Source organism: Amblyomma maculatum, chromosome 3 (assembly GCF_055883805.1).
Source record: "Amblyomma maculatum isolate TAMU_Amacu chromosome 3, ASM5588380v1, whole genome shotgun sequence".
In the NCBI taxonomy this organism is placed as follows: Eukaryota; Metazoa; Arthropoda; class Arachnida; order Ixodida; family Ixodidae; genus Amblyomma; species Amblyomma maculatum.
This window is the reverse complement of record NC_139346.1, coordinates 123390500-123405501: the sequence shown is the minus strand read 5'-3', so window position 1 is coordinate 123405501 and position 15002 is coordinate 123390500. Positions and strand designations below refer to the sequence as shown.

Sequence of the window (15002 nt, the reverse complement as noted above, 5' to 3'; positions counted from 1 at the left end):
TTTCCTCGTGCAATATCGGTAATTTGCTAACTCCATGCTCGCTGCTTCCCTTTGGTAACCTCGTTTGCGCTCGACGCACTAATCATAGCTCTAAAATCGCATTTTTTTTACGTTTCTCTAATTCATCTCTTGCACAAAGCACAGCAACCGACATGGAAGTGTTAAAAGCTCTGTATTTATGGACATTCAGCACTTTGAACTTCGTACAAAAAATAATTCGTCGCTTCTGGACAGCTATGAGAAACAAAGCCGAAAAGCTCTGTATTTATGGACATTCAGCACTTTGAACTTCGTACAAGAAATAATTCGTCGCTTCTTTACTGCTATGAGAAACAAAGCCGATATGTGAAACACGCCGTGTGTAGGTCAGCATCTGATACGTTCACAATCTGAGCCACAACAAAAAGCAACCTCCAGATCCGACTAGTGTGCAGGACAGTGTTTATAGGTTTGACATGCTGTGTGGTACGGATGTTCAGACTGCGGGTCACATTGGTAGCTCCTCCTCAGTACTAATCTAATTCAGAGTTCTTTTTAATGAATTTGTGAAGAGCTCATCAGGTTTCCTGAGCTTAATTTGAGAGCAGAATGATAATGCATCAACGAAACGTCTCTGCATCTCCAAGTTTTACTGGGGAATAATAAATTTGCAGTTAAATCTGAATTACCTAATTTCATAGGCCAGCTTTGATTAGAACAAAATAAAAGATCACCTTGGTGTTGGATTGTCGTTTAGAGATTCACGTTCCTCTAGGACTCGAGGTTAGAATATGGACTCAGATGTCCTACCCGAGCACCCCAAGCCCTTTCCCGTTTCCATGCCATCCCATTTTGTTTTGTTCTTTTCTGTGAAAAATATATATATAACCACGAGGCCAGCAAAGTATGTGCTGCTTTTTCTGCACAAACCACAGGAATCAAGGAGAAGGAAGAACATGGGCTTGTCTATTGGTTCTAAAGGGTTCCATTACTACCCTTACTACCGGTTCCTTTACTACCGCATGCCGACAAAAGTGATGTGGCAGAAATAGATGTAATAAAAATTTAAAACTTTACGCACCCAAACAGTATTGTCGGCAAAGACACAGTGGCGATGCCCGTTCCTTTAGCAAAAGTTCTTAATAGCCCGTCACGAGGTAAGGATATTTTTTTCTTTATTGCCTGGCTTTGGCACACGAGATAAGCATTTAGTGCGTTCCTTTCCAATGGCCTAAAGACATAGCATTTGAAGTACTGTCAATGTCACATTCGCGGCCCAGTACTGACAGAGAAAAGGCGACGTGCGCTACTCCATTAGGAGCTTAAAGGACCACCGTCCACCCTCCGGTCGAAAATATTTTCTTCCCCGGTGACGGTAAAAATTCGCCACCAGAACGCAAGGCCACAACATGGTTTTGAATAGAGTAACTAATACCGCAGTTACAGCCACCGCAATCACCCGATTTTGTCATGTTTTCTCCTCCCGTTCCCTCGCAAAGCTTTTCCACTCTCCTGCCCTGCCGTCTAGCCTCCACAAGACAAATTCCCCTTCCTCCTCCGCGTTTGGTGGGAGGTGGGGCGTGGCACTCCGCTTGCGCGAAAAGAAAAAAAAAGCAGGCGAGGGAGCGCGCGCTGTTGGATTCAGTCCGGCCGTGGTAAGGAAAAAGCGCTCAGCGAGCGATGGACACCCATCCTTCACCCTCAGACAGCGAGACTGACCAATGGACGTCGTTTTCGACAAATACGTCATAGTTGTGGGTTGACGGGCCAGCGCAGGGAAGGGGGAAGCTGGCTTCCCGAAGGAGAACATCAGAGAGCTTTGATTTGTATTTTCGTTGTTTTGCGGCGCGCGTATCACTGTAGCATTTTGCACAGACTATCTCCGGTACCTGATCGAAACACTGGGCTCATTTGCTTAAAAGGTCCTTCCCTGAACAGTGACCCTTTAAAATAAATTTCTCAATTTCTGTACCCATTATTTCAATTAGATTCGATATTTGTTATGTTATCATGCCCACAACCACCGCAATTACGCCTGTTGTTCAGGTGCCAGAGAAATGAGAAAGAAGAACGGCACGCGGCGTGAGGCAACGACGACGCAGAGGTTCGCAAGAACGAGGCAGTGGCTGCGTCTGGCTGGCGGTGCAGCATTTTCAAAATTGATCACAACCCTTATTTGCATACCGACAAGATGCTGCCGTCTATCGTCCAGCCCAAGCCACAGACCTTCTGGGATCCGCTGAAGTACCAGCACGAGCACTCGTCACCACAGTGCCTGTTCCGGGTGAAGCGGGACATTGAAAACTTCTGTGCCAAGCCTCCTCCGGGCCTGTTCATCTGCCCCGATAACGACGACTTAACCAAGGTACACGCCCTAATTGTGGGCCCCCCTGGCACCCCGTACGAAGGCGGTTTCTTCCACTTTCTGATGAAGTACCCTTCCGACTACCCTCTGAGTCCACCGCGAGTCCGAATCATGACTACGGACTCCGGCCGTGTGGGCTTCAACCCGAACCTCTACGCTTGCGGCAAGGTTTGCCTCAGCATACTAGGAACAAGGCCTGGACCAGCGCTGAGCCCAGCTCGGGGAATTGAAGGAGTCCTTACTTCAATCAGGTCACTGCTGTGTGAGAACCCTTACCACAACGAGCCGCTTTTTGTCGCGGGTGAGAGGAAGCCAGGTGATGCAATGCGTTACAACGATTTCGTTCAGCACGAGACAATCAGGGTGGCAGTGTGCGGAATGGTGGAAGCCGCTCTACGGGACAATCCTCAGTGCCCTGAAATCTTCAGGCAGCAGATCCTGAAGATATTCTCCGAGTCGTACGACACGTATGAAAACATCGTCAAGAAGAATCTGCACCTAACTGGCCGAGCGATGCTGGACCTCGTGGTTGAAAAAGGGAGATTCCAGTACGACACGCTCCTGAGAGATTTGAAGCAGTTGAACGAGAGAGTCAAGAACAAGCTAGAAAGCAGTTCTGGGCAAGAATCGTTTTGAAGGTTTCGTCGCGATGTTTCGGCAACTCAAGAAGGCATTAAATTCTTCGAACTCTGCGCGTCTCAATAACGGATCGGAAACAATACACACAAATTGTTGTTTTATGTGTGTGTGTTTATACTATTTCTACTTTCGAATAAGCAATTCTTTTATCGCTGGAAAAATACACTCAATTTTCAGCACAGTGCAGCCCATTAATGAGCACGCAACTTAACGCTGATAGAACCGTACCACAAAATTAACCGTCAAAATTAATACAATATTTTCCTTACTTTTTTCGTAGATAGCACGGCGTTTCCGCGAATAACACAACCATTGCGCAATAGAGCAACCAAGTTGAGGGCAAGCCAAGTGAAAGTTTTATCAAAAGATAACATCCTAGCAATGTAATAGCATCAGCTTAGCTTTGCATGTCATGAGCTCAGACATGCAAAATCTTGGCAAGCGTGTCCAGGGATTGCCGAATTTACGACACCATTAACTAAGTCAGAGACACGTTAAGAGCGGAAAAAGTTACCACTCGTGAGGACATATTGAACTTGACGATGACGAAGAGACGCCCATTAGCCTTATTTGCCACTCGCATCATGCCGGCGAGTACTGGCGCGGGATTAGGAGGAAATATAATTGTCTTGTGCTATTTCCGGTACATTCAAATTCAGGGACGGCTCCCATCTAGAGCAACTTCCAATAAACCGTACCCCTGAGCAGGACATAATTATTTTTCGATTATTTATTCCAGTGCCCTAATTTTTAAGAAAGTATTTGCAAGTTTTGAAACGAAAACCCGGTTATGAATATGTTGGCTTTAAGGGCTCCACTCTGTTAGCCCTTCAGAATGAAGCTGTCGTCGCACTGTGGTCAGCTTAGGCGGCATTCAGCGCACTACAGGCGATAGGGAGCTGAAAGCCCGCCAACGTTAGACGCGTACTGGTAAGCTAGCGACAGCATGAGATATGCTTACTACTAACCAACCTCCACTAGCATGCGTATCCTCTGCATGATAGCTGCCTGCAGTTGGGTAGCGCTGCTTGCTAAACCTTTGCAATTGATTCCGTCAGAGAGGCGTCATCTGTTTTTAGCTGCAGTTAAAAAGCGACGCGTTATCATTATATAAGGACAGATAAGTAACAAGTGCCTGATACGAGCGAGGTCTAATCAAGGAGATTCGTTTTTTCCTGCTGTCTTTACCTATATGGTTGTTTAACGTGCATTATCACTCCTCCGGGTGGCGCAGTGGTTACGGCGTTCGATTACTATTTCCAAGAATGCGGGATTGAATCCTGGCCCCAGCGGCCGCTTTTCAATGGCGGCGAAAAGCTTGGCGCTTATGTTCTGTGCGATGTCAGTGCATGTTAAAAACCTCCATGTGATCGAAATTTCTGGAGCCCTCTACTACGGCGTCTCTCATAGTTTGAGTTATTTCGATTCGTTAAACCACACAAAACCAATTAAACCAAACTAAAATGAATTCCCAAGTCATCGCATGGAGCCTGATTTCTGCCTTCTCAGTCGCATAATATAAAAATGCCGTAGCACTAAAGAAATGTTCAGATATTCTTCAATCAGCTTTGCCGATCTCAAGCTTGCGGGCAATTGTGACCGACAAATAACGGTGTCACCTCTGAGAAGTGTTAGCAGACAGCAACCCTATTACCAGAACACATCTTACATCATACCCAATCTGTCCAATATTTGAGTTTGTTTTCAACATGCGGGCTCTATGTAGGGCTGGACATTGCCATCACAATACCCATATTTGGCCATGGTTGTGCTGCCTGGAAGGTCATGTACTGAGTGGTAGTAGACATCATGACACCAGCTGAAAAGATCAAGATCTCAGAAGCTGCAGCCCGGCAAACTTTTTAGCGATAGGAGACTCAGATGGGAATCAAACCCTCTGATACCTTTAGATACCAACTGTAGAGGCTGCCCTAACGTCAAGCAGACACGTTTTAATCTTACGTTTTGGTTAAAAGGAGCAGGTTCTCGCACCGCAGAGGCTGAGTAGTGGTTAGATTGCTCTACAGCTAAGCTCGAAGACTGAAGTCCCCAATATAGTCCGGCATAACGCGCGCGCGCATAGACCTCCGCGACGTTACGTTGGCAAAGAAAAAAAAAAACAAAGTATATATTGCAACGACGCAACGTGACGAACGTAGCGAGCGTGATCCGGCGTAGCCCAACCGCGCCGACGCGTAAATAGCGTATGTCGTGTTTTTCGCCGAGCGCACCGGTCACGCATCTCATCATCCTTCAAGCGCAGTGCAGTTTGGCGGCTTGCTATGAAGTCATCAACCGCGCGCATTTGCGGCATTCTTCCGGAAATGCTGCTAGAAGGAATTCGAGTACATTCCTGAGTCTGATATAAAACGCATTGACTGCAGAGACACAGAGAGGAAAAAAACGCCTGAGATGTAATCAACCAGCAGTGCGGCCCAGACACAGCTGTGAGAGCTTCTCTGCAGCGCCTGTTTTAAATCCAAAGCTCGAGGAGGTGCAACAATATTTTTCTTTCCCTTATCCGCCCTACTTTCCGTGAGATAATGCCTGAAACTGTAGAAGCGGCTTCGTGACTGATGCACCCCAGACTCGAAGACCATCGATTTGGCGACACATGGAGGGGCAGTGCTTTATTCGTCTCCAACAAATCCATGGAATTCTATAGGAACTGTTGCCGACAGAGAAAGTTGCTTGTGTATTCTGTACTTCTGCAATAGTGAAGACACCTAATCGAAGATTAGTTTTCAGTAAACCCCGAACGTACACAATCATTATCACTCCGTGTGCAGCCGTCGACGACGGGCTCCCGGACTGTTTCTGGGCTGGACGTCTTCAAAGCAGGCTGTATACGCTCTGAGCATTTTGAACAGTCGCAGCAAGCACATCGCATCATTGCCTTGATCTCGACAGTAAGTGCCCCAATGGACGACTTCCCAATTATAGTGAACTATATCTGAGCTAGTTTCTCCCATGAGCCCTATCGTCTGCTGGAAAATGCGCACACCGAAAAAGTACCAGAGCTCGAGTGCGCCTTGTGCTCGTGGTAAGTGGAACACCGGAAAGAACATTCAAAATAGAGCTATATAACGAATTGAAAAGGTTTCGAATTAGGCCATAATTGGCTAGGCGGTTCCTCTCATCATGGTGGATCAGAAATTAAAAGCAATTCAATTAAATAGGTGTGCTACTATTCGGGTTGGAACCCACGTCATCTGCGTGGCTGACGTGCACGCAACGCACAGGCCGCGAATGGTCTTTCGTGCTGAGTGTGTTAGAGGGGCACCTATTAAACGCGTTTATTGGTTTGGTTTATGGGGTTTAACGTCCCAAAGCGAATCAGGATATGAGAGACGCCGTAGTGGAGGAGTGAAAATTTAGACCACCTGAGTTTCTTCAACGTGCACTGACGTCGCACAGCACACGGGCGCCTTGCCTTTTGACTCCAATGAAACGTGGCCGCCGAGGCCGGGATTTGATCCAACATCCTCGGGAACAATAGTTGAACGCCGTAACCATGCACTGCACCACCCCGGTGGGTGAACGCGCTGGTGGGCGCATGACTTACTAACGGGTATTGGTTGGCTCACAGTTTATGGGTTCGACGTCCCAAACCAACTGAGGCCATGAGAGATACAAATGAGCGTTATGGATGTGTATCGATCTTACACTAATATTAATTTTTATGCTGAAATAATTTAAAATAAAAAAGAACTAAAAAATTGCGCAATAAAAATTCAGCGTCAATAGCGCTTCGCGTCTATCCTTAACGCGAAGCTTAAGCGTCCCCTTATTTTTATTCCTGCTATATATACAAATGACGTCCAGTTGCCATTTCGATACAACTCATTGCCTTTTGCTGATGCTATAAGAATGCTCAATATGGGCAAGAGATTAAATCAATTATGGCGTCTGGAAATCAATGTCTTAAACATTTAATAAACCGGTTTCATTCTAATTGAATAAATGGTAACCTAAATACCCCAAGAGTCATAACGTTTCTTTCTAAAAATAAGCAATTTGAACATCATGAAGTGCTTGTACTAGGCGACAGTAAAATTGAAGTCTTTACTACACTGAATCGGGGTGCTATGTTCTCGGACACTTTACATTTGGATTCGCAGACTGAAAATGTTTGAAATAATATCAACAAAGCAAACGGCATCATATGCCAAAATAGGCTATATCTACCAAATAATGTTGAACTCACACCGACCTCCAGCTCACACCTATTCTTTTGTTATTTGCTGTACTACCAGAAAACAAAATATCGAAAACGTGTTATCGCGTAAAAGAGGGCAATAAGAAGTCACAGAAGAGACATCTGGGCTAGTTAGTGCGGTAACATAATGAACAAACCGCGCTAAAGGTAAAATTGAAGTCTTTACTACACTGAATCGGGGTGTTATGTTCTCGGACACTTTACATTTAGGTTCGCAGATTGAAAATGTTTGAAATAATATCAATAAAGCAAACGGCATCATATGCCAAAATAGGCTATATCTACCAAATGATGTTGAATTCACACCTACCTCCAGCTCACACCTATTGTTTTATTATTTGCTGTACTACCAGAAAACAAAATATCGAAAACGTGTTATCGCGTAAAACAGGGAAATAAGGCGTCATAGAAGAGACATCTGGGCTAGTTCGTGCGGTAACATTATGAACAAACCGCGCTAAAGACTGGGGCGAAGGGAGTAGAGGCAAATGGGACGAACGCTAACTCGCATCTGAACTTTATTGAAGAAAACGCAAAATACAAACTCAGGCCTAGCCGCACCAAACCACATACTAATCAAATACAAAAACCAAGTCGGGACAACTCAGTATATGTGTCATGTTCAAGAAATCTAACATCAATATCCGTTAAAGCGATGCAAGGGTCACTGACACATTCTTCATCTAAATGTATGATATGCCTGGCCTCAATGATTTTCCCGTTAATCTGCGCCGGATTGCCATCTAAAATATCTCAATCTGGAAGAAAACGATGGCGACATTTACAGACCTTACAGAGGGCAGGCAGGGGCCCTATTCTAGACAATTAGCCAATTTGTTCAAATTGTGACATATGCGTTACAAGTGCAGTAGGATGGTGCCAGGTTACGTAAGCACACAGTCGAGTTACGCATTCTGTAGTAAAATAGAAAAAAAGTTATATAAAAAAGCGCTGTTATCTGATGCTGTATTTGGCGGCAAATTTTAAAAATTGGCAGTGGTTTAGCAGCAGTTAAACGTAGTTGAGTTGCGAAAGCAACACGTAAGAGAGCTTAGGTTACGAGCTGAACAGCGGCCTGGCTCTCCTTCCTTATAGTTGGTCGATTCTGGCCGCGCGCTCTTAGCTAGTATAAACCACACATCTCTTCTCCACACAACCATTGGAGAGAGTGATGCGCAGCTGGCGCCGGTGGTGGTTATGACGTCACTTCTCCGGCAATAGCGGAGAGCGCGGCGAAGCGCTTCCGCTAAGGCAGATCTGACACACCAGCTGCTGCCTGTGACGTCATGTGGCTCCTCGCGCATGCGCAGCTTGGCTCACGCTGTGCCACGCGAAATGGCTCGAAAACTAGCGTACTGTTGCTGTCGCAACACAAACACTGATGCTCCGGGAACCGAGCGGCTGCGATGCATTTCGCGATTCGGACGCTTCGAGTTGCAGTGAGGGCGAGAGAAATATGTTGCGATGTGGCGATCTCAGTGTACCATGGCATACTTGCGATCGGACATTCGGCAGCAGCTACGCACAGAGTGGCTGAGTTAGTTTAGTAGACTCGAGGAGCGTTACAGTTGAAGAGCAAGAAGTACAGAAGAATATTCTCAGTGGCCTGGCGCATAACGTGAGCGGGAAGTGACATTCTCCTCATAAGCGCCGATGACTTCTAAGGTCAGTTATCAGCAGCCATTTGAATGCAGGAACTGAAATATTTAGGTACCTCGTCGTATACAGAAGGAAAAGACAGATTTACGAAGTAGCTGAAGCACTGGGCTTTGATTGCATTTTCCATGTCCGAGCATAACGCTCGAAGTCTCAAAGCATCAATTAAGTGTAAGCTATATACTGCCTGGGCTGCCCGCCTTTTTGTAACAGCCGAGTTATGATTGGCTACCATCAGATCAGCACGTCTGGTTCAGTTTTTAACATCTTGTGTCAGCTTCAGTGGCGTAGAGCACGGAAAGCAGCGCAAAGAAATAGAGTGCGAGAGAGGAGCGGTAGAGCATGTGTGTGTGTGTGTGTTTACAAAAACCTACTGAGAGGAAAGCAAACGCTGGAACTTACAATTGTTCAAATTTTTGTGCGCCGGTGCTCGAAATTCCTCTGCAAAATACGAAAGATGCCTGAGAAACAGAGAGAGAGCAAAAAATACAAAAACGGAATTTCAGTGAGGTTAATTAGACAATGCCCAGGGGCTACCGTGAACATGCAGAACGGTATATACCGATACAACGGATAGAAAGCAAAAGATGACTAAGAAAGTCGCGGCATGTAGTTAGGCGTAACACTTACTATCGAAAAAGTAAAATGCAAAGCAATAAAGGGAAAATACTTTCTGGCTATATAAAAAGCAGTCATCACAAAGAGTCAATTAACAACATCATGTGATTAAAGCGTATCGTCATAATGTGCTCTGGAGAACTTATTTTTGTTCCTAAATTATAAGCGAATGGTGAGCCTGCGTGCATATCTTCATCATCATCATCATCATCATCAGCCTGATTATACCCACTGCAGGGCGAAGGCCTCTCCCATATCTCTCCACTTAACCCGGTTCTGTGCTAGCTGCATCCACTTGACCCCTGCGAACTTCTTAATCTCATCCGCCCACCTAACTTTCTGCCGCCCCCTGCTACGCTTTCCTTCCCTTGGAATCCAGTTTGTTACCCTCAGCGACCATCGGTTATCCTCTCTTCGCACTACATGTCCTGCCCATGCCCATTTCTTCTTCTTAATTTCCACTAGAATGTCGTTAACTTGAGTTATTTCTCTGACCCACTCTGCACGCTTTCTATCTCTTAATGTTACCCCTACCATTTTTCGTTCCATAGCCCTCTGGGTTGTCCTCAACTTAAGTAGAACTCTCTTGGTTAGCCTCCACGTTTCAGCCCCATATCTTAGCAAACCTTTACATGAAGCACATCACATGTGTGCCAAGCTAAGATGTGCCATGTGCACTGCACATATATTCCTTTTTTTAAAAGGGAGCTGTCAGTAATTTTGCTTACTTTTTTCCATCTTGGGAAGGCTCATTTTATTATCATTGAAGTGAATGCATTGTGCTAGACAAAAAAAGACAATGTTCATAGGCCGACGTTTAAGGCAGTCCTTGGTTATCCCTCACTTCCTGTCACCGCGAAGTACCTTGCACAGCCACGACTTCATATGCCTCCTCAGAATGTCGTACTCATTAATCATCCAGACAGATATTTTGAAAGCATCGCGGTGCTCTCTGAAAGGTCTTGTGACACGCATATCGACCGCATGAGTTAGCAGACTGCCATCGACCGCGCGGATCGACAATTTCTCCATGAGGTAAAAGTGTTTGCAACGAGAGGGCAGCTAGGACCCTCGTGCGGCCGTATATTTGCGTCTTCATTATTATACCTCTAAAAGTTTGTGCAGCTGAAAATAACCTTATAAAGTCGTTTCAGTGCTTTCCACAATTACAACAAGATGTCTCAGCCCACTTTCCCACACCAAGTAATTGTCTACTAAACTTCGGTGAGCTAACAGCCATCTATACTCCACGTCAAATCCGCCATCTTTTTTTGCGCTCGCCTCAATGTGGTCCCAAGCGTGGCGCCCAACTTCTGTCATTTATTTCATGGCGTGTAAACGTACAATAGAACAAAGGATGGTCGGTCGACCGTTTTTATTTATTAAATTTTTATATATTTGCCTGATGACTGGAAGGAAGAGATCTCCGATTGGTTTTGATGTTAAACATTTCTTCGAGGACTAACGAATTATTAATGACGAAAAGTTGGGGTGCTGCGCTTATCTTCTCTGCTGTTTTGGCTAGCTTTGGTTACTAATTCCCCAAAACGTGCTAATGTTAGGTAGCTGAAAAATATCTGACTAAATACATGCATGATTTTATTTGTATTAAGCTAATTTTCGCTTTCATGGCTGGTACAGGTGTTTTTATAACATTTCTCAAAATCAGCCTAGGAAACAAATTTTACCTACCTTGCAGGCCTTTGCAGCAATATTTCCCCACTATATTCGCAGTATAGTTATCTTGCAAACAGTTTAAGCCTATATTTATATAGCCTTTCAATGAAAAGATGCGATGGCGTTAATTTAAAAAAAAAAGCAGCGAACATTGAAAGTTTTTGAGGACAATTACAAAAAAAAAAACCTTTTTGATACTTTTAAACTCTTTCCATCTATGCTACTCTATATCAGCTTTCAAAATCAATAATAACATGTTGCATAATTGTGTTTCACTAGTAATTACGGCCACTTCATTGAGGTCCTCGTGCAAGGCATAGGCACTATTCAGATCTCAAGGTTCTACGGCATTTGTGAATCACGCACGACTTTCAAATTTGAGCATATTATTATACCGGGGAGAAATATATTTACAAAAAAGGATTATAAATGTATAAATTGAGTGGCAGCCAAGGAGCCACGCAATGAGGGCTCAGCTTTCGACGCACATCTCTTCACCTTCCACAGATGAGTGCTCTACTTCATCCTAATCGTTCTCCACCCGTAACATTATTGCATCCAGTCATATTGTGTCTCGACGTCGGAGGTTTTCTCTGACAGGTACAGCAGTGAATGTTTCGGAATCAGTTTTGTACGCGTAGAGTACCCGATGCGCTGTGGCATCAGGCAGCACCAAGACGTTTTTAGCAATCACCTACATCATAATGCGGTAAGTAATGCCGAATGTTGGGCGAGTTGGTTAACGTTCATGATGGAAAAAAGCGCGAAAAATAACACGAGGGACGGAAGGAAGACAGGGACTAGCGCTTGTCCGTGTCTTCCTTCCGTCCTTCGTGTACTTTTTCGCGCTTTTTTCCATCATGACCATAATGCGGATTACACAGAAATACGATAATGTTGAAGGACCAAGCAATGTATTACAAATAATTTTTAGTGAAATGGAAACATGTGAAGGGCATAGAGGACTTCCTCTTTAAAACAGTGTTTCTGGGCTACATTCGTTTATTCGAATGATTCGACAGTGCATATTATTTTCATTCTGTACACACAGTTTCTTCCATGTAGTCCAAGCTATGCGTGCCGGCATGAAGTGTGAACAGCAGATCGAACGCGCGGCAAAAGACCCCGTTCAGTCCGTCTGGAAGCCGTCCTCTGAGATAGTTGCGAGCATCCGATTACCAATAGTTTTATTTTTATTTTTTGCATTCCATACCCCGCTTTGCCACTGGAGTGCCACTTTCATGCCTTCCGTCGGTCGCATTTGGCGCAGCAGTTTCTCATGCGACTGCGGCTGTCGCCCGCGGTGGTGAAGCGGGCGCTCAAAACTCCCCGGTAGTGCTGTCATATCGCTTCCTTCAGCCTCGTGTTATCGGAGTCTGGTTACGGGTCGAACAAGGGACAGAAATAATAGTGAAGTTCCTGTGCACATTCGTTGAACAGCTATCCAAAAGGTACTTCTGTTTCGAACTCTGTCGGTCCGGAAACGCGAAAACGAGTTCACACTGCGCCGCCTCTTAAAACGAACGTCTGGGTGAGCATACCCCGCACTCATGGCTGCTCTAGTGACCATATCATCTCAAAAGTAATGTCTTCAGTACCGTAGACATCTTTTCTGTATGGTGGGCATATTTTTAGAGCGATAAATCTAAACATGCTTGAATTTTCTACGCTTAGTGGGCAAGAAGTCGGATCTACAATAATTGTAAATTCTTGTGTAGGGGTCTTATTGGACTGGCTGAAACTACTAGTGCATCAATATTATGAAATATGTTTTTAATTATTTTCAAGCTGGCGTGAAGGAGAATACCTAGAGAAAGTTTAAAAATATCAGAAATCGTGTTGTTGTTTTTTTCAACTGTTCTTTGAAAGTTTCGTTGTCATGGTGAAGGTGATTGAGAAAAACGTCTGTGTGCCGCCCGACGCTAAAGCGCATGAGAAACTGTAAGCGTACAAAACTGATCTCGAATCATTCACTGCTGTGTCTGTCACAGCTAATTTGCAAAGTCAAGACACAATATGACTAGATGCAATAATGTTACGGGTGGAGAACGATTTAGACGAAGAGGAGTGCTCACTAGTGGAAGGTGAATAGAAGTGCATCGAACGCTGGGCCCTCATTTCCTGACTCCTTGGCTGTCTCTCATTGTATATATCTTTAATCCTTTTTTGTAAATATATTTCTCCCTGTTACAATATTATGCCAAAATTATTCCAGATATGGTGCCAGTATCTTCAAATCTGCTTTGGGCTTAAGTCTTGCTCAAGGGCCTTATTTAAATGGCCGTAATTACTAGTGAAACAAAATTATGCAACATGTTTTAATTATGTTGAAAGCTGATGTAGAGAAGAATATATGGACATAGTGACACAGTTTAAAAGATATTAAATATGCCTTTTTTTTTCAAAATGCACTCAGAAAGTTTCAATGTTTGCTGTCTTCTTGTAACTAGTGCGATTGTATCTCTCTATTGAAACATTATATAAATATAAGCTTTAGCTTTTTCACAGATAACCATACTGAGTGTGGCATTATTGTTGCTCTTCCATAAGCCGTATTTGAAATAATAGCCTACAAAGTAGGTAAACTTTAGTTTCCTGGGCTGCTATTGAGAAACCTTATAATGACATATGCACTACCCAGAAAAGCGAAAATTAACTTAATACAAAAATCATGTATTTATTGAGTCACATAGTTTTCAGCTACCTAAACTTTACATATCTTGTATAACTCATAATCACAGCTGGCCAAAAACAACAAAGAAATAAGCGCAGTCTCCACCTCTTCGTCGTTATTAATTCCCTGTGCCCCGAAAAAAATGTTGGCAGCAAAACCAATTGCAGCGCGCTTCTTTGCAGTCGTCAGGCAACAAAGATGAATATTTGAAAGAAATATAGAAGGTAGATCAACCCTCCTTTGTTAGAAGTTACGTGAAAACAACCTGCATGGCAGCACGTTCGTTACGTTACGAAGCGTCGTTTTGACATCACCGTATAATGTGTATGCATGACGTATTTCCTGCTACATAAAGCCAGCCAATCAGATTTCAGGAATCGCCCCTTGACAGCAAGCAGTGCATTTTAACCCATTGCACAAGTGCTTTCCCTCCTAACGTATATATATTTGGTGTTCCCCTACAGTAATTATACTCGCCCTCCAGGCAGCATGAATAGCTCTGTTGAAAATCCGTTTGCAAGGACACGTCATTTTCACGTCACGGCAAAGAGCCATTTGGACATCTAAAAATAACGCGCTTCAAATTTGAAACCCGTGACTGTTCCTAGAATCATTTAGAAAAAATATGGCACCGAACATTAGTCATGCGTGTCGAAAATAAAACATTTATTAGAGCCCCCCCCCCCTCCCCACCCCTCTTCCCCTGTCTCTAGGGGTCTCTCGTGCTAATCGCTAATCGCATGCTGGGATACATAAAGCGCAACTTTTCTATAGCTTCTTCTTCCGTTAAACTAATGCTGTATAAAACGTTGGTGCATAGTAAGTTTGAATATGCCTCATCAATATAGGACCCTCAAAATAAGTCCTTTAATAGCAGTTAGTTAAACGCTGCCAAATCGCCCAGCCCGTTTTATTTGCTGTAGCTATAATCGGAGAGAAAGTAACGCTTATGATGAATTTATTATCACTAACCCCCCTTGATGTGGGCAGAAAGGTGTCATGACTGAGCCTTTCCTTCAAAAAGTATTATACTAACGATTACCTGAAAAAATCCTTGTTCATTCCACTCACCTACACCTCAACCCGCATTGACAATGCGCACAAATTTGGCATCCCAAATAGCCGGACTACTGCTTGCTTGACATCGTTCGTCCCCAGGACGTCATCGGAGTGGA

General features: G+C 44.2%; 1 pseudogene; it reads left to right on the top strand.

Moving 5' to 3' along the window:
• Positions 1 to 2158: 2158 nt before the first annotated feature.
• On the top strand, positions 2159 to 3058 carry LOC146195930 (ubiquitin-conjugating enzyme E2 Z pseudogene; annotated as a pseudogene).
• The last annotated feature ends 11944 nt before the right edge of the window (positions 3059 to 15002 follow it).